An 18,656-nucleotide genomic window follows, 5' to 3' on the forward strand; every position below is an offset into this window, starting at 1 on the left:
ACCTTTGTTGGCAAAGCAATGTCTCTGCTTTTTAATATACTATCAAGGTTGGTCATAACTTTCCTTCCAAGGAGTAAGCGTCTTTTAATTTCATGGCTGCAATCAGCATCTGCAGTGATTTTGGAGCCCCCAAAAATAAAGTCTGACACTGACATAGACATTCTAGGAATCAGTGAACTAAAATGGACAGGAATGGGTGAATTTAACTCAGATGACCATTATACCTACTACTGTGGGCAGGAATACCTTAGAAGAAATGGAGTAGCCATCATGGTCAACAAAAGAGTCCAGAATGCAGTACTTGGATGCAATCTTAAAAACGACAGAATGATTTCTGTTCGTTTCCAAGGCAAACCATTCAATATTACAGTAATCCAAGCCTATGCCCCAACCAGTAATGCTGAAGAAGCCGAAGTTGAACAGTTCTAAGAAGACCTACAAGACCTTTTAGAACTAACACCCCAAAAAGATGTCCTTTTCATTATAGGGGACTGGAATGCAAAAGTAGGAAGTCAAGAAACACCTGGAGTAAGAGGCAAATTTGGCCTTGGAGCACGGAATGAAGCAGGGCAAAGGCTAATAGAGTTTTGTCAAGAGAATGCACTGGTCATAGCAAACACCCTCTTCCAACAACACAAGAGAAGACTCTACACATGGACATCACCAGATGGTCCTCCAGACACAGCAGACACTTATTCCGCTATACTACTGTGATCTGCGCTTATTTCTCAACATCACTATATTAAGAGCTGACTGTTACAGTAGGTGGGCAATAAACATTCACTGCATATGGATCAGTATGTTACACCATCATGGAAGAGCTGGGCTGAGGCAGAGAGGAGAGATTTTTATTTCCTCTTCCCATCCCCAAAACTATGTCCAACCGAAGCCTCGTCAAAAAGGCTGGGAAATACTGAGTGATACTTCTGGAGAGAGTTAACTGATAGAATTCCCTCAAATGTCCCCTGCTCTAGCAATCCATGATATCTGAGCATTGGCCTGAGCCAGACCAGAAGGAGAGTGCTGAGCTGGGGCAGAGTTCAGCTGCAGGAGGGCAGCCACCAGCATGCACAGAGCACAATGCTGGCTTGAGACCTTCTGCGGGTATTTCCAGCCAGCCCCACCTCTTCCCCTTCTCTTCCCCTCCATGCTGCTGCTGCTGCTAAGTCGCTTCAGTCGTGTCCGACTCTGTGCGACCCCATAGACAGAAGCCCACCAGGCTCCTCCATCCCTGGGATTCTCCAGGCAAGAACACTGGAGTGGGTTGCCATTTCCTTCTCCACTTCCCCTCCATAGCCAGCAACAATGGGGGAAAGACACTGAAGAGCTGAGCCTCTAAAGGAAGCGTTACTTCTGTCTCAATCTCCCTAGTTTCATGGGCCCACTTTTAATTCTGTCTGGCAGACACTGCAGGAAACAAGGAAGGTAAATCAAAGAGTTACTTTTTATGAGGCCTTTGAGACTCCACCAATAAGTAATTCCTGCCATTTTTTATTTCTTCTCTTGCTGAGGGTAATTTAGTTTTTTTCTCTTGGATTCTTTCCTCCTTTTGTTTTGGCACCACCTTTTCTCCCACTCTCAGCTCCATTACTTCCAAGTAGAATATGGTTCTGGTTAAAATAAAGACAACAGACACACCACCTCCAATAGTTCATTCAAGCTCTATTAGCAATGCGGCCCATCCCTTCTGGCTGTGCCTATTAGGGTTCATACTGAGGAGGTTTGAAAAGACAATTTCCTCGGTGAGAGATAATTTTCTACCTTATAACTCCCCCTACATGGTGACTCTTGTGAGCATCCAACTATAATTTTTTTTCAGTTTTTTTTTTCTGAAATTAGAATTGGAAATATTGAGTTTTCTAAAATTTTTTTTTTTCAGTCCCAAATGAAGCTGCCTTCGTGTGAAAACACGGAGTCAGAGCATGGAAGCACTAAGTGAACAATTAGTCCTGGTAAAACACAGGTCACTATGAAAAACTCTGTGATTTTAAAACTGTAGAAAGAAGAAATGCATACCAATCTTCTATCCCACCTCTTCCTCTGCATCTGTCTCCTGCTGTTGTTAACTTGCTCCTAATCAATGGCAAGCCACTCCAGTACTCTTGCCTAGAAAATCCCATGGATGGAGGAGCCTGGTAGGCTGCAGTCCATGGGGTCGCTAAGGGTCAGACACGACTGAGCGACTTCACTTTCACTTTTCACTTTCACACATTGGAGAAGGAAATGGCTTCTTGCCTGGAGAATCCCAGGGACAGGGGAACCTGGTGGGCTGCGGTCTATGGGGTCGCACAGAGTCGGACACGACTGAAGTGACAGCAGCAGTGGCAATCTGATATGGACTCCAGATTGGAATGAGAGCTACCAGAATACTGCTATAACCCAGGTCCTTGGCAAACATCACAATCACACACGTGCACGTTCCCACACAGGTATAAAGGCTGAAACACTCAAAGGGAAGGGTACCCCCTCTGCTAAACCCATAGAACAGACAGGAGAGAGCAGGAAGGCAAAGACCCGAAGCAGGGTTCCTGCCTGGGAGGAGAGAGCAGAACCCACAGCATGAGGCTTCCTCCTCCCAGGTGAGCAGAGCCTGAAATAGACAGCAGTCCAGGCCACTTCCTTTGCTTCCTGAACCCACTATACTCTTCCAGCACTTCACTCCCATCTGTAGCAGGGACTGCAACCTGTCATGAACACATGACACTCTTGGAGACTCTCTGGAAAGTCATAGATATGATCTGAAGAAACATGTTTCAGTCCAGTTCAGTTCAGTCGCTCAGTCGGGTCCGACTCTTTGCGACCCCATGAATCACAGCACGCCAGGCCTCCCTGTCCATCACCAACTCCCAGAGCTCACACAAACTCATGTCCATCGAGTCGCTGATGCCATCCAGCCATCTCATTCTCTGTTGTCCCCGTCTCTTCCCACCCCCAATCCCTCCCAGCATCAGACTCTTTTCCAGTGAGTCAACTCTTCGCATGAGGTGGCCAAAGTATTGGAGTTTCAGCTTTAGCATCAGTCCTTCCAATGAACACCCAGGATTGATCTCCTTTAGAATGGACTGGTTGGATCTCCTTGCAGTCCAAGGGACCCTCAAGAGTCTTCTCCAGCACCACAGTTCAAAAGCATCAATTCTTCGGCGATCAGCTTTCTTCACAACTCTGCCTGCTACTTCAGTTGTCCCATGAATCAATGGCACAAGAAAGCATCTTCTGGCCCAAGAACAACACACAGTTGTCGTTCAATGAAAGCCATGGATGTCATCACCCCTAGATCCTATGGAAAAAGGCTTTCTCCCGAACTTGGGATCTGCACAGCATAGGACTCCCTTCAGGGCCAAATGATGGGGTTTTACAAACTGAAATTCATTTCAAACATGAGAAGAGTCTCTAGAGACAGACTGCCTTGGTCTAAAATCTTGCACTACCACTTTCTAGCTGTGAAATATACCTGCTATGACTCAGATTCATTATATTTAAGGGGGGAATATATGTATATATACTGTATATATAAATGTATATAAATAATATATCAGCATTTATATTATATAAATGTATATTATATAAACCATAGCTCTCACCTGGTGTTTTTGTGATTAAATGAAATAATGTTCAAAAGTGAAGCATTGTTGATTTACAATGTTTCAAGTGTATAGCAAAGTGATTAAGTTGTACTGCAAGGAGATCCAACCAGTCCATTCTAAAGGAGATCAATCCTGGTTGTTCATTGGAGGAACTGATGCTAAAGCTGAAACTCCAATACTTTGGCCACCTCATGCGTCGAGTTGACTCACTGGAAAAGACTCTGATCTGGGAAAGGTTGGGGGCGGGAGGAGAAGGGGACGACAGAGAATGAGATGGCTGGATGGCATCACCGACTCTGTGGACATGAGTTTGAGTGAACTCCGGGAGTTGGTGATGGACAGGGAGGCCTGGCGTGCTGTGATTCATGGGGTCACGGAGAGTCGGACATGACTGAGCGACTGAACTGAACTGAACTGGATATACATATATCCTTTTTCAGATTCTTTTCCTTATAGGTTATGACAAAATATTGAGTCGAGTTCCCCGTACTCTACAGTAAGTTCTTGTTGATCATCTATTTCATATATATTAGTGTGTATATGTTTATCCCAACCTTCTAATTTATCTCTCTCTCTGTGAGACCTTTCCCCTTGGGTAACCACAAGCTTGCTTTCTGTGTCTGAATCTACTTCTGTTTTGTAAATAAGTTCATTTGTATTTTTTCTTAATATTTCACCCATAAGTGCTATCATATGGTATTTGGCTTTCTCTGTCTGACATGTCACTTAGTACAATCATCTCCAGGTCCATCCATGTTGCTGCAAATGGCATTATTCAAATAAAATGACTCTTGGTAAAGAGCTCATCATAGGGGCTAGCAACAAATGAATACTAAATGAAATTTATTATTTTACTATTGTTGCTCTTGTTATCATGGAAAGTTTTTCAAAATTATATTTAGTAATAAGACAAATAATTAAAATAAATATCTATGTGCTGAGCTGTGTGCTGTATTAAGTCAATTCAGTCGTGTCCAACTCTTTGTAACCCTATGGACCGCAGCCCTCCAGTTTCCTCTGTTCATGGGTGTCTCCAGGCACAAATACTTGGATGTAAGAACATGTCAATGGTGATTGCATGTGGGCAATTGCCCTAGCCTTTGGAAGAAATTGAACTGAAATGACTCAGGACCCTTCCACGTCTGTGGAACTTCGATTCTTCTGCTCATAACACAAATCTGTCTCAAGTTGTTTTTTTCCTTGTGCTCCCATTCTAAGGTCTTGGAATAAATGTTCTGTTGGCTTTTGAAAATTATTTGGAAACTTTCCTTTTTCCTCTCTGCTTGGGAACAGTTTAAACAGTATTGAAGTTTCTGTTCCTTGAAGGTTGAAAGAATTCACCCAGGAAACCATCTGTGCCTGGCACTGTTTTGAGGGAGAAAGAAGTCATTAAAACTTTCTCACTGTCTTGTATGTTGGCCCATACAGAGTCTTCTGCATATTTCAGGTTTAATTTTAGTAAGTTGTATTTTCCTAGAAAATTATCCATTTCATCTAGCTATTCAAATTTATTTCCAGCGAGTTTTGTAAAATATTCCTATGGCATTCTCATAATCTCTTCTGTATTGATGGTAATTTCTAAGTCTACGTATGTATACTTTTCTCTTTATTTACTTGATTAGGCAAGCTTGGGGTTACCTACTTTGTTTCACTTGGTTTTCCAAATAAGCTCTAGGGTTTACTTAATAATTCTGCTGTTTTCCTATTTTTTAAGAAACCAACTTCTGTGTTTTAATTTGATTATTTCCTCACTCATCCTTTTCTCAAAATCATTTGGTCTTCTTTTTGCTAACTTTTTGATAGAGATGCTTGCGCATTTGTTTTCATTCATTCTTGTTTCCTAATGGCAGCTTCTAGCTATTTTACATGGCTTTTAATGCATAGTATCATGACTATTACAACTATTGTTATTTTTTTATTATTATGGTTACATGTGCTAAAATACCCATTTTTATTACCTTTGCAGTGAAAATTATTTGAAGGAATTAAAAATTTTTTTGAAATAATAGTTTTAATTATTTTTGTTTCCAAACTAATTTCAAGTTGTTTTTGCCTTGCAGTCAAAGAGAAGAGTTTGAACTATTCCCAATTATGGTGTTTATTGGGATTACGTTTCTATTAGATTAATTACATTTCTATTAGATCAACCTTATTAATTATGTTATTCAGATCCTCTACAGCTTTCCTACTTATGTTTCCCTGCATTTTATTAGTCCTGGTCTACGAGCTGAACTCCCCTCCCACCGTGGGGTTTTTGTCAGTTTCTTCTCTATTTCCTAGAGATTACACTTTAGGTTGTTGAAGCTCAATAACTCAGTGCATGAAGATTCATGAGACTATAGTCTGAAAACACCTCTCATTTATACATTTTATACATGTTTTTCCCTTGAATTCCACACAGAGTTGGAACCAGGTCTAGAAGGACCTGAGGTTTTTGCTATTTTGTGAACCCTTCTTAGGAAATGTTTAAAAGTACTTAAAGTTTTTCTATTGTTCTTTAAAACTAAGTGATGTTTTGTTTGTTTTTAATTGAAGTATAGCTGAAATACAATGTTGTGTTCATTTCTGCGGTACAGCAAAGTGATTCAGTTACATACATATATACATTCTTTGATGTACCCAATTTTGAATAAAAGTTTAATTACAGATTCTTAGAAGAGGCCTATGAAGTGAGGGGCCCTGAAATTTCAGCTTAATGTTATGTGGATATTCTGAATCTCTTTTTTTTGTTGTTGTCTAATTTCTTTCCCCATTCTTCCTTCTTTACCCATTGATTTATTAGCTTGGTACAAAAGTAATTACAGCTTCGGACCTGTAATTATTTACCAATGAGAAATAAGTTTGTTTATTCCTGCAGCATAAAAATCCACGCTTCAGGATTCAACGAACTCTTGCAAAGAATTTTCTGTGTTCTCCTAGTTGTGGAAGCATTTTCCCTTCAAAATGTTGTCAAGATGCTTGAAGAAGTGATAGTCTGTTGGTGAGTATGGCAGATGAAGCAAAACTTTGTAGCTCAATTCATTCAACTTTTGAAGTGTTGGTTGTGCCAAGTGCAGTTGGGCATTGTCACGGAAAAGAACTGGGCCCTTTCTGTTGACCAAAGCCAGCTGTGGGCACTGCAGTTTTTGGTGCATCTCATCCATTTGCTGAGCATGTTTCTCAGAATGGAATGGTTTCACTGGGATTCAGAAATCTTTAGTGGATCAGGCTGGCAGCAGACCACCAAACAGTGACCACGACTCTTTTTTTGATTCAACTTTGGCTCTGGGCAGTGTTTTCAAGCTTCCCCTTGGTCCAGCCACTGAGCTGTCACTGCTGGTTGTAGTATAAAACCCACTTTTCATCCCACGTCACAATTCAAACCACAATCAAGAAACGGCTTGTGGTTGTTTCACAGAATAAGAGAAAATGATGCTTTAAAATGATGATTGTTTTGATTTGTGGTTGGCTCACAAGGTACCCACTTTTCGAGCTTTTTCACCTTTTTAATTTGCTTCAAATGCCAAGTGACTGTCGAATGGTTAATGTTGATTTTTTGGGCAACTTCTCATGTAGTTGTAAGAGGACCAGCTTCGATGATTGCTCTTAATTGGTCACTGTGAACTTTTGATGGCCAGACACCGGGCTCCTCACCTTTAAGGCTCTTGTTTCCTTTACAAAATTTCTTGAACCACAACTGCACTGAATGTTCATTAGCAATTTCTTGGCCAATGCATTGTTGATGCTGTGAGTTATCTCCACTGCTTTATGACCTATTTTGAACTCAAATAAGAAAATTGCTCAAAGTTGCTTTTTGTCTAACATTATTTCCATAGTCTAAAACACATGTAAAATAAGCAGCAAGGAATAACTCATTAGCAAAAAACATAAAGCAAGAAATGCATTAAAGTCATGTATCACATCACCACATTTACCTAAGAATGTATTCCGATATCAAATAGCAAAGTTCAACAATGCAAAACCAAAATTACTTTTGCACCAACATAATTTTGTTGTTGTTCAGTGATGTACACCTCTTTCCAACCCCATGGACTACAGCACACCAGGCCTCCCTGTCCTTCACCATGTCCTGGAGTTTGCTCACTCATGTCCATTGAGTCGGTGATGCCATCCAGCCATCCCTTTCATCCCTTTCTCCTGCCTTCAATCTTTCCAGCATCAAGGTCTTTTCCAATGAGTTGGCTCTTTCCATCCAGTGGTCAAAATATTGGAACTTCAGCATCACTCTTTCCAAAGAATATTCAGGGTTGATTTCCTTTAGGAGTAACTGGTTTGATCACCTTGCTGTCCAAGGGACTCTGAAGAGTCTTCTCCAACACCACAGTTTGAAAGCAGCAATTCTTTTTTTTTTTAATTGGAGGCTAATTATTTTACAATATTATATTGGTTGGTTTTGCCATCCATTGACATGAATCCGCCCCGGGTGTACATGAGTTCTCCTTCCTGAATCCCCCTCCCACCTCCCTCCTCCCCATATCCTCCCTCTGGGTCATCCCCGCATACCAGCCCCGATAATCCTGTATCATGCACTGAACCAGGACTGGTGATTTGTTTCACATATGATAATATACATGTTTCAATGCCATTCTCCCAAATCATCCCACCCTCACCCTCTCCCACAGAGTCCAAAAGACTGTTCTATACACCTGTGTCTCTTTTGCTGTCTCGTATACAGGGTTATCATTACCATCTTTCTAAATTCCATATATATGAGTTAGTACACTGTATTGGTGTTTTTCTTTCTGGCTTACTTCACTCTGTATAAGAGGCTCTAGTTTCATCCACCTCATTAGAACTGGTTCAAATGTATTCTTTTTAATGGCTGAGTAAAATTCCATTGTGTATATGAACCAAAGCTTTCTTATCCATTCGCCTGCAGATGGACATCTAGGTTGCTTCCATGTCCTGGCTATTATAAACAGTGCTGCAATGAACATTGGAGTACATGTGTCTCTTTCAATTCTGGTTTCCTTAGTGTGTACGCCCAGGAGTGCGATTGCTGGATCATATGGCAGTTCTATTCCCAGTTTTTTGAGGAATCTCCACACTGTTCTCCATAGTGGCTGTACTAGTTTGCATTCCCACCAACAGTGTAAGAGGGTTCCCTTCTCTCCACACCCTCTCCAGCATTTATTGCATGTAGACTTTTGGATAACAACCATTCTGACTGGTGTGAAATGGTATCTCATTGTGGTTTTGATTTGCATTTCTCTGATTATGAGGGCTGTTGAGCATTTTTTCATGTGTTTATTAGCCATCTGTATGTCTTCTTTGGAGAAATGTCTGTTTACTTCTTTGGCCCATTTTTTGCTTTGGTAGTTTATTTTCCTGGAATTGAGCTGAAGGAGCTGCTTGTATATTTTGGATCAATTCTTTGTCAGTTGTTTCATTTGCTATTATTTTCTCCCATTCTGAAGGCTGTCTTTTCACCTTGCTTATAGTTTCCTTTGCTGTGCAGAAGATTTTAATTTTAATTAGGTCCCATTTGTTTATTTTTGCTTTTATTTCCAATATTCTGGGAGGAGGGTCATGGAGGATCCTGCTGTGATTTACGTCAGAGAGTGTTTTGCCTAGGTTCTCCTCTAGGAGTTTTATAGTTTCTGGTCTTACATTTAGATCTTTAATCCATTTTGAATTTATTTTTGTGTATGGTGTTAGGGAGTGTTCTAGTTTCATTCTTTTACAAGTGGCTGACCAGTTTTCCCAGCACCACTTGTTAAAGAGACTGTCTTTTCTCCATTTTATATTCTTGCCTCCTTTGTCAAAGATAAGGTGTCCATATTTGCGTGGATTTATCTCTGGGCTTTCTATTTTGTTCCATTGATCTATATTTCTGTCTTTGTGCCAGTACCATACTGTCTTGATGACTGTGGCTTTGTAGTAGAGCCTGAAGTCTGGCAGGTTGATTCCCCCAGTTCCATTCTTCTTCCTCAAGATTGCTTTGGCTATTCGAGGTTTTTTGTATTTCCATACAAATTGTGAGATTATTTGTTCCAGCTCTGTGAAAAATATCGTTGGTAGCTTGATAGGGATTGTGTTGAACGTATAAATTACTTTGGGTAGTATACTCATTTTGACAATATTTATTCTTCCAATCCACGAACACGGTATAGTTCTCCATCTATTAGTGTCCTCTTTGATTACTTTCACCAGTGTTTTATAGTTTTCTATGTACAGGTCTTTTATTTCTTTAGGTAGATATATTCCTAAGTATTTTATTCTTTTCATTGCAACAGTGAATGGAATAGTTTCCTTAATTTCTCTTTCTATTTTCTCATTGTTAGTGTATAGGAATGCAAGGGATTTCTGTGTGTTGATTTTATATCCTGAAACGTTACATTGATTAGCTCTAGTAGTTTTCTGGTAGAGTCTTTAGGGTTTTCTGTGTAGAGGATCATGTCATCAGCGAACAGTGAAAGTTTTACTTCTTCTTTTCCAATTTGGATTCCTTTTATGTCTTTTTCTGCTCTGATTGCTATGGCCAAAACTTTCAGAACTATGTTGAATAGTAGTGGTGAGAGTAGGCACCCTTGTCTTGTTCCTGACTTTAGGGGAAATGCTTTCAGTTTTTCACCTTTGAGGATAATGTTTGCTGTGGGTTTGTCATATATAGCTTTTATTATGTTGAGGTATATTCCTTCTATTCCCACTTTCTGGATGGTTTTTATCATAAATGGATGTTGAATTTTGTCGAAGGCTTTCTCTGCATCTATTGAGATAATCATATGATTTTTATTTTTCAGTTTGTTAATGTGGTGTATTACGTTGATTGATTTGTGGATATTGAAGAATCCTTGCATTCCTGGGATACAGCCCACTTGGTCATGATGTATGATATTCTTAATGTGTTGTTGGATTCTGATTGCTAAAATTTTGTTAAGGATTTTTGCATCTATGTTCATCAGTGATATTGGTCTGTAGTTTTCTTTTATTGTGGGATCTTTACCAGGTTTTGGGATTAGGGTGATGGTGGCCTCATAGAATGAGTTTGGAAGTTTCCCTTCCTCAGCAATTTTCTGGAAGAGTTTGAGTAGAATAGGTGTTAGCTCTTCTCTAAATTTTTGGTAGAATTCAGCTGTGAAGCCGCCTGGACCTGGGCTTTTGTTTGCTGGAAGATTTTTTATTACAGCTTCTATTTCCGTGCTTGTGATGGGTCTTTTAAGGTTTTCTATTTCTTTCTGGTTCAGTTTTGGAAAGTTGTACTTTTCTAAGAATTTGTCCATTTCTTCCAAGTTGTCCATTTTATTGCCATATAATTTCTGATAGTATTCTCTAATGATCCTTTGTATTTCTGTGTTGTTGGTTGTGATCTCTCCATTTTCATTTCTAATTTTATTTATTTGGTTCTTCTCCCTTTGTTTCTTAATGAGTCTGGCTAGTGTCAATTTTATTTACCCTCTCAAAGAACCAGCTTTTGGCTTTGTTGATTTTTGCTATGGTCTCTTTTGTTTCTTTTGCATTTATTTCTACCCTAATTTTTAAGATTTCTTTCCTTCTACTAACCCTGGGGTTCTTCATTTCTTCCTTTTCTAGTTTCTTTAGGTGTAGAGTTAGGTTATTTAGTGGACTTTTTTCTTGTTTCTTGAGGTGTGCCTGCATTGCTATGAACCTTCCCCTTAGCACTGCTTTTACAATGTCCCAGAGGTTTTGGGTTGTCATGTTTTCATTTTCATTCATTTCTATGCATATTTTAATTTCTCTTTTGATTTCTTCTATGATTTGTTCATTATTCAGCAGCGTGTAGTTCAGCCTCCATATGTTGGCATTTTTAATAGTTTTTCTCCTGTAATTGAGATCTAATCTTACTGCATTGTGGTCAGAAAACATGCTTGGAATGATTTCAATTTTTTTTAATTTACTAAGGCTAGACTTATGACCCATGATGTGATCTATACTGGAAAATGTTCCGTGTGTGCTTGAGAAAAAGGTGAAATTCATTGTTTTGGGGCGAAATGTCCTATAGAGATCTATTAGGTCTAACTGGTCTATTGTATCATTTAAAGTTTGTGTTTCCTTGTTAATTTTCTGTTTAGTTGATCTATCCATAGGTGTGAGTGGGGTATTAAAGTCTCCCACTATTATTGCGTTGTTGTTAATTTCCCCTTTCATAGTTGTTAGTAATTGTCTTACATATTGCAGTGCTCCTATGTTGGGTGCATAAATATTTATAATTGTTATATATTCTTCTTGGATTGATCCTTTGATCATTATGTAGTTTCCTTCTTTGTCTCTTTTCACAGCCTTTGTTTTAAAGTCTATTTTATCTGATATGAGTATTGCTACTCCTGCTTTCTTTTGGTCTCTATTTGCATGGAATATCTTTTTCCAGCCCTTCACTTTCAGTCTGTATGTGTCCCTCGTTTTGAGGTGGGTCTCTTGTAGACAACATATATGGGGGTCTTGTTTTTGTATCCATTCAGCCAGCCTTTGTGTTTTGGTTGGGGCATTCAACCCATTTACGTTTAAGGTAATTATTGATAAGTATGATCCCGTTGCCATTTTCTTTATTGTTTTTGGGTTCGAGTTTATATACCCTTTCTGTGTTTCCTGTCTGGAGAAGATCCTTTAGCATTTGTTGGAGAGCTGGTTCATGATGCTGAATTCTCTCAGCTTTTGCTTGTCTGTAAAGCTTTTGATTTCTCCTTCATATTTGAATGAGATCCTTGCTGGGTACAGTAATCTGGGCTGTAGGTTATTTTCTTTCATCACTTTAAGTATGTCTTGCCATTCCCTCCTGGCCTGAAGAGTTTCTGTTGAAAGATCAGCTGTTATCCTTATGGGAATCCCCTTGTGTTTTATTTGTTGCTTTTCCCTTGCTGCTTTTAATATTTGTTCTTTGTGTTTGATCTTTGTTAATTTGATTAATATGTGTCTTGGAGTATTTCACCTTGGATTTATCCTGTTAGGGTCTCTGTGGGTTTCTTGGACTTGGGTGACTATTTCCTTCCCCATTTTAGGGAAGTTTTCAACTATTATCTCCTCAAGTATTCTCTCATGGTCTTTCTTTTTGTCTTCTTCTTCTGGGACTCCTATGATTCGAATATTGGGACGTTTAACATTTTCCCAGAGGTCTCTAATATTGTCCTCATTTCTTTTGTTTTTCTTTTTTCCTCTCTGTTTCATTTATTTCTACAATTCTATCTTCTAGCTCGCTTATCCTGTCTTCTGCCTCCTTTATTCTGCTGTTTGTTCCCTCCACAGTGTTTCTGATCTCATCTGTTGCATTATTCATTGTATATTGACTCTTTTTTATTTCCTCTAAGCCCTTATGAAACCTTTCTTGCATCCTCTCAATCCTTTTCTCTGGGTTATTTATCTGTAACTCCATTTTGCTTTCAAGATTTTGAAACATTTTCACCATCAAAATTCGAAATTCTTTATCAGGTAGATTCCCTATATCTTCCTCTTTTGTTTGTGTTGGTGGGCATTTATCTTGTTCCTTTACTTGCTGGGTATTTCTCTGCCTCTTCATCTTGCTTATATTGCTTTGCTTGGGGTGGCCTTTCCCTCTTCTTGCAGTTTGTGGAGTTCTCTTTATTATGTAGTTTCCCCGCTGTGTGTGGGGTTGGACGGGTGACTTGTCAGGGTTCCCTGGTTATGGAAGCTTGTGTCGGTGTTCTGGTGGGTGGAGCTGGATTTCTTCTCTCTGGAGTGCAATGAAGTGTCCAGTAATGAGTTCTGAGATGTCAGTGGGTTTGGAGTGATTTTGGGCAGGCTGTATATTGAAGCTCAGGGCTATTTTCCTGTGTTGCTGGAGAATTTGCGTGGTATGTCTTGCTCTGGGACTTGTTGACCCTTGGGTGGTGCCTGGTTTCAGTGTAGGTATGGAGGCATTTGATGAGCTCCTATCGATTAATGTTCCCTGGAGTCAGGAGTTCTCTGGTGTTCTCAGGATTCGGGCTTAAGCCTCTTGCCTCTGGTTTTCGGTCTTATTCTTGGAGTAGCCTCTAGTCTCCTCTATCTGTCATTTCCAAGGTGGTTCCCTCTGTTTTTGCTCCTGTTTGCTGGTCTCTTCAGTGTCTAATTTCCGCCCTGACACTAGGGGGCGGTGGTGGAAACTTTAAGGCTCACTTGTTCAGTCCTGTTCTGGGAAGGGAGGAACGCTGCAGACAAATATCTCTGGCGTCTGTGGGGAGTGCTCGCAGTGTCTCGGCCACACTGGGTTTGCCCCCGCTCACAGTGCGTGTGTTGTCCCAGTCTACACTGCACAGTCTCTAGGTTGCTCTGCCGGGAACTGTCCGAGGCCAGCACTGGGTTGCATGCACTTCCAAGGTCTGAGTCGCTCAGGTTCAGGCACACAGGTACTCCACGAAGGCGCAGACTTCTTTGGGCCTGCGTTTTGTGCTTCCCCAGTCCGAGCAACTCAGGTGACTAGGCGTTTGGCGAGTGCTGTCATTGTGACTTATCGCCTCCCCGGTCCCTCCTACTCGGTTTTCTGGGTGTACAGCCAGAGCACCTTCGAAGGCGGATGTTGACTGGTAAGAAACCCATGAAATCTTGGTTAGCAACGAAGCCTGCTTGCAGTTTGGTATTGGATGCCTCTCTGGGGCCATGATTTCCCGCTTCCGGCTCTGTCTGCCCTCCCCGGCCTGTGTCACCAGGGTTTGGGCCGACCACAGCCGGCTAGCTCTGCTCAGTCCTTTGTTGTGTGAGCGGGGCTGGCGGAGTCTTAGGTTAGGGCTTTTCGCGGGGTAGCTACCCCACAGTCTGCTCTGCTATCTCCTGTCAGCTCCTCCAGACTGCCCTCACGGCATTCAGGCCCGGTCTGCCCTCTAAGCAATTCAGCCGGCTCCTACCTGCCCAGCCCCCGCTTGCTAATGGCGGATGCGGGCATCTGCACTGCTTCTCTGCTGGGAGTTACCCTTTGGCAGGTAATCTGTGGGTTTTAATTATTTCTTTCTTTTTCCTCCTGGTTATGTGGCCCTCTGAGGTTCCAAGGCTCACCACAGACTCACCAGTGAGAGTTTTTCCTAGTGTTTGGAAACTTCTCTCTTTTTTAAGCCTCCCTTCCTGGGACGGAGCTCCATCCTTACCTCTTTTGTCTCTCTTTTTATCTTTTATGTTTTTTCCTACCTCCTTTCAAAGACAATGGGCTGCTTTTCTGGGTGCCTGATGTCCTCTGCTGGCATTCAGAAATTCTTTTGTGGAATTTACTCAGCGTTCAAATGTTCTTTTGATGAATTTGTGGGGGAGAAAGTGGTCTCGCCGTCCTATTCCTCCACCATCTGTGTGTGTCCCTGAAAGCATCAGTTCTTCAACACTCAGCCTTTTTTATTGTCCAGCTCTCACATTCACACATGACTACTGGAAAAACATAGCTTTGAATATATGGACCTTTGCTGGCAAAGTAATGTCTCTACTCTCTAATGCATTGTATAGGTTTATCATAGCTTTCCTTCCAAAAAGCAAGCATCTTTTAATTTCATGGCTTCAGTCACCATCCATAGTGATTTTGGAGCCCAAGAAAACAAAGTCTCTCACTGTTTCCATTGTTTTCCCATCTATTTGCCATGAAGTGATGGGACTAGATGCCATGATCTTCATTTTCTGAATGTTGAGTTTTAAGCCAGCTTTTTCACTCTCCTCTTTCATTTTCAAGAGGCTTTTTAGTTCCTCTTCACTTTCTGCCATAAGGGTGGTGTCATCTGCATATCTGAGGTTATTGATACTTCTCCCGGCAATCTTAATTCCAGCTTGTGCTTCTTCCAGCCCAGCGTTTCTATGATGTACTCTGCATATAAGTTAAATAAGCAGGGTGACAATATACAGCCTTGATGTACTCCTTTCCCAATTTGGAACCAGTCCATTGTTACATGTCCGGTTCTAACTGTTGCTTCTTGACCTGCATAGATGTCTCTCAGGAGGCAGGTAAGGTGGTCTGGTATTCCCATCTCTTTAAGAATTTTCCACAGTTTGTTGTGATGTACACCGTCAACCTAATACCAGATATTTAATGGAATGCCTACCCTGAGCAGTGCACTTTCCTTGGTGTTAAGTGTACTAAGACCTTTTTGAAGGAGTTCTTCCCTCTACCTAACCTTAGAACGTTGGTGTTCTTCAGGATTCTGTCCTACATGTATTCTATCCACACTCTAGAGTTTTGGTAAAAATCTCATTTGATTCAAAACGGTCCATATACTCTACACTGATGGCTTCCAAATCTTTGTCTCTGGTCCAAATCTACATACCATCTCTGCTGCTGCTGCTGCTGCTAAGTCACTTCAGTCGTGTCCGACTCCGTGTGACCCCATAGACGGAAGCCCACCAGGCTCCCCCATCCCTGGGATTCTCCAGGCAAGAACACTGGAGTGGGTTGCCATTTCCTTCTCCAATGTGTGAAAGTGAAAAGTGAAAGTGAAGTCGCTCAGTCGTGTCCGACCCTTAGCGACCCCACGGACTGCAGCCTACCAGGCTCCTCCATCCATGGGATTTTCTAGGCAAGAGTACTGGAGTGGCTTGCCATTGCCTTCTCCGCCATCTCTGCTAATGATTGTCAAATTGCTAGATCCCATCCAGATTCTCCCAATTGAGTTTGAGATCCACAATAGTCTACTCTTTTCTGGACATATCCACTGGTCTATCACAGATAAGTCAGATTCAACATATCTGAAGCCTGTTGCAATTCATTTCTCTCTCTCTCTCTTTTTTTTTTTTATCATCATCACCCACTTGCCAAACCATAAACCTTGGCATCATTTCCAACTTCCTCTGTGCCATGATCGCCCACATAAGATCACCGAGTCGGCTGCAAAAATCTACCCTCCTTTTCAGCTGACCATTGCTGTTAGTGTCCTGGGTTCTTGGTCTCTCTTCAATCAACAAAAAGCAGTAAGGAGTCAGATGAGACTGTCAGGCAAGGCTTGTGTTGCAGAGCAAGGGTGTGAAAACAAGAAATAGGTGTTCTTGCTTACCCCCCAAGAGGACCTTCTTGGATCCTTAAAAGGGGTAACAACAGCGGTGTGTCTGTGGGTGGGGCAGGATGAATAGCTTAGTGGTCAGCCCACCCCCTCGGGGCTGCTGAGAGCAGGTATCAAGTGCAGGACCCAGCTTTTGCTCCCAGCACCGCAGAAATAGAAGTTGGTCTGTGGCCTCTTGGTACCTTGCTGCTTCTGTTTGTTGTCGCTCAGCCATGTCCGATTCTTTGGGACCCTGTGGTCTGCAGCCCGCCAGGCTCCTCTGCCCATGGGATTTCCCAGGCAAGAACACTGGAGTGGGCTGCTCCTCTCTCCCTCTTTCTCTTCATGTCGTATTAATATGGTTTGCTGCTTCTATTGTCCTATTATTCTCTGTTCTCCAGTGTCCTCACTTTTTCATTGGTTTGCACCTTTTGCCATAGGCTTGCACAGTTTTTATTATTTTGTCTAGAGATTAAGAAGGTAGACTTCTCCTAATGGTACCCTTTAAGTAGCAGTGCATTAACAGGCTCTCAGGAACTAAAATAGGCTCCCTGACTTGTAGCATCTGTCAGTTTATTGGTATAAATATTAACATTGTGACCAACTTTAAGCTACCAGCACAATGTCATTGTGTGAAGAGATACACACAATTGGCTCTCAAAAGCCAGTACAAGCTTCAGCACCTCACTATCTTTAAGGTTTATAAAATGTAATTGAACCTACAATTCTCTAATAACTGTATGCAGAATCAACTGGTAGCTATTGAACTCATCCATGCAAAAAGAAGAATTTAACACACAATTTCTTTCCTAAGTGCTCTTCCTAGCTTCCCGAGTTTCCTTATTTAATTTGGGAATATAGATTATCATTATGTAATTATGTTTACATTATGCATTATCTTTTCCAAGTAATATTATTTTTGACAGTGGCATACAGATTAAATACTCTGTTTAAAGCCATTATTTTCAGACGTAACTCTGTGCTTGACTGATTTGAATTAGTTTTGCCATAAAGAAGACAGGAGATCATTTATACATTCTCAGTCTCTCCCTAATTTATCATCCAGCTTCTGTAAGATGCTGGCAACATTGTTTTTCTTTCTCATGACTTTGTCCTAGGGTAAGCAAAAGCCAAGCAACAGGTTACATCACTATGTTGACTCACAGCCCAATCCTCTCTCCCATTGTATGTTTTGATTAAAACAAAGAAATGACACTTAGCAAGAACCAGCACACAGCTCCTTCTTAAAATGAAATTTTGTTTCAAAGCACTCAACTTGGTCTGTGTAATTGCTGAGTCGGTCATTAAGCTAAATCAGATTTTGTGTTGGAAACGTTTAAAATGTAGATAGATACGTTATGCTTTCTTGGCATCCACTGGTAACTTGGCTATGTCTGGCAACATCCTGCCTAATAAAATAATTTCTATACCTACATTTTTCCAGAACAGTCTGTTAAAGCCACAGTTGGCCCACACTGAAATTAAATATTTCTTCACCTTGTTGATATAAGCTTTGATTCTGTCTCATTTTTCTCTTATCTCTGATAATGATAATATATATTATAGACAATTTACCACTTAAGATAGAATTATTCTTGCCCATTATTATTGACTAAATATTTATGATATGTACTTGACTATTTGTAAGATACTAAATTTCTTGAAGGTAATGGCAGTGTAGTTTAGTGAAAAGAAAAGAAAATGTTTTAAATCCAACAGAACTGGGTAAATGAATGCCTATGTCCCATTTTAGCTGTGTGGCTTTGGGCAAAGTGATTTATCTCTCTGATCCACAAAGAGATTAAAGGAGATTTTTAACATTACTCTCTGGGTAGTTATAAGGATTATATAAAGATAATATATGTAAAACACCTATCCCTGTGCCTAGAATTCTTATCACTAAACATGAGCTTTTTTTTTTCCCTTCCACATTTGAATTCTCCTTCAGCATATCTCAATTGATTAATGACAGAGCTGTTATGAGATCTATTTTATAAAAGTTTGGAATGTCCTTTTGGAACCATGTTTCAGGGTGAAGGATCTGACAAATATTGCTAAGGCTACACAGTATGAACTGGGTCACCCTAAGTGAAAGTACTCCTTCATGCTGTCTGTCCTGGCGTAACTCCACTGGGTGCAGGAGTTCATTGGTGAATAATGCTTACTTGCATTCACA

This window comes from Moschus berezovskii, chromosome 24 (genome assembly GCF_049115385.1).
Source record: "Moschus berezovskii isolate FMDL1 chromosome 24, NW_MosBer_1.0, whole genome shotgun sequence".
Taxonomy (NCBI): domain Eukaryota; kingdom Metazoa; phylum Chordata; class Mammalia; order Artiodactyla; family Moschidae; genus Moschus; species Moschus berezovskii.